The sequence below is a fragment of the Morone saxatilis genome, unplaced genomic scaffold, assembly GCF_004916995.1.
Source record: "Morone saxatilis isolate NCDOM2014 unplaced genomic scaffold, NCSU_SB_2.0 Contig14, whole genome shotgun sequence".
In the NCBI taxonomy this organism is placed as follows: domain Eukaryota; kingdom Metazoa; phylum Chordata; class Actinopteri; family Moronidae; genus Morone; species Morone saxatilis.
Window position 1 is genome coordinate 22,150,641 of NW_023339696.1, and position 2,331 is coordinate 22,152,971.

General features: G+C 37.8%; 1 pseudogene; it reads left to right on the forward strand.

The window, feature by feature from the left end:
- LOC118322610 overlaps nucleotides 1-2,331 on the forward strand; it is a 5,484-nt pseudogene that overhangs the window by 1,173 nt on the left and 1,980 nt on the right.

Here is a 2,331-nt window from a genome sequence, read left to right on the forward strand (position 1 = left end):
AAAAGTCTCAAATTAGTGAATGGAGCCGGGTTCAGAGTTCAGGGGTTTTGGGTCAGATTGTAATAGGGTCTGTTCCAAGACCTTGGTTGGTACTGATGTCTGGTACAGATTATCTGGTACTGTGAGTGGTTTAGTGATCCAGACCGTTCAGGCTCCACCGAGATAGAGCGCCCTCTAGAATGTTAATCTATCAGGACTTTCTGAGCACTGGTGTTTTTTTTTGTTGAAGGTTTTATAAAAGAGTATGGACCTCAGGAACATGTTTGATTACAACGTCTAAAGCAGTGGTCGGCAACCCGTGGCTCCGGAGCCGCATGCGGCTCTTTCGTCCTCTGCTCGGGCTTCCTGTGGCGAGGCTGTGTGGGAGTAAAGGACGGGGCTGATTCAAAGTCCTTCACTTTTCAGGCTAACTGCCTCAGAATAGTGGTAAATTTTCACTCAACAGTGAACGAGCAAGAGCTACACAACAACAACACTGAATGACATTGAATGCCACACCACTTACACTCATATTTGTAACATCAACCAAAAACACTGAACTCCCACAGTGCATTGCAGCACATATACTCCTTGCTATCGAGTATTTAATTCAAATGTATTTTATTTTAGTTCCTTAGTTTTTTAAATATAATTCTAAATTTGAATTAATTTATTAATTAACATAAAAGGTGTTTAATTTTTTGTCGCTCAAAATATACGTCACAACTGCCGATGTGCGACACCCGCCGGCAGGCCCAGCCCGCTATTTGTTGAACTTTTCGACCCCAGGTAAGCCAACCATGGATAAATCTAAGAAAAGAAAAGCAGGTTGAACGTAACACTGCATATATTTTTTACCTCTATGCTAGGCCTATGTATAAAAAACTATAGTGTGTTGCATTTATGAAATGAAATGAAATGTTTTTTACCTCTGTGTAAAAAACAATATATGCAGTGTTACGTTCAACCTGCTTGTTTTTTGGAGTTCAAAATGTATTCGTATGCATAAATAAAATTTTGTTTTCTCTGTGGCAGTTCTTAGTTCATACATAGGCCTAGCATAGAGGTAAAAAACGATATATGCAGTGTTATCTTCATTTTAGATGTCAAAGGGGTTTTGTGGCTCCCAGTGTTTTCTTTTCTGTGGAAAACGGGTCTAAATGGCTCTTTGAGTGTTGAAGGTTGCCGACCCCTGGTCTAAAGGAATAAAACCTTTTTTAAAACCAGTTTGATCATCATCAGACTCACCGCTGTTGCTGCAGTTTCCTCAGTTCGTCTAAAGCAGTCTGCAGCTTCTCCCTGTCATACTGCTCACTAATCAGGTCTCTACAGTCCATTATAGAGTCCAAGTCTTCCTCCTGAGAAAGAACACAAACTATTTATTATCAAAGAGCCTGAGGTGTCTCATTACTGATCAGTTGATTGATCTGAAATAATGATCTAACAGCTGACCAGAGAACAGATTTTAAATGTAAAGAACATAAAGATATATAAGTTTTACATTTGAGGAACATATAAAGGAGCAAATATCTTCAGCATATTGTATGTTCTAGAGTCATTATAGTTATTGGATTATTAAATGTGTGGGTTAAAGAAACACTATTGATCTCTTTACTTTATTCAACAGTATGTCAAGTTCTTCTAGCTACAGACTGGATTACCAACGTCAGATATATTATACTGCACTGCCCCCCAAAGGCAAACCGCAGTAACTACAGTGCAGGTCAAAATTAAGTTTAAATGTCTGTTTTATCTTGTGATAAGTTCAGTCTCGCTCTGTTTGAGAGAAACAACAATGTCAGTAACTACAAAATCCAACCGGAAACCAAACACTAGACTGACAGGACAAGCTATTACTGGGCTAATTAAAATAACTGTCATAGGTTAAACCTTACAAAATAAAACTTGAATCTCAAATGGCTCTTCTGTTTCTTGTTACTCAGTAAAGGATCAGAAATACAGATTTAATGTAATAAAGTAGACGTTGTCAGGAAGAAGACTCTCAGACTGTAGTTACTGCACTACCTTTATATCTGAACATGGAATACAAAGACACAGAGCAGGATCTGCAGTTTACAGGGCAGAGGTCAGATGGTCATGATTTTTAATCAATGAAAATTATCAATGAAAATTACTAATAAATGTATATTATATTATATATTATTTTATAAATTACTCAACTAATAACTTTTTAATGAGAACATAACTGCTGTTCTATAAAACACATTTGGATGGACACTGTTAGTGTAGTTACTGTGGGTGGCCTCTGGAGGGCGGTGTAGATATATTGAAGTCTGGTCCATGTGCACACCACCTGCCCTTAAATTGAATCTTGAATTTCCCTCAGGATAA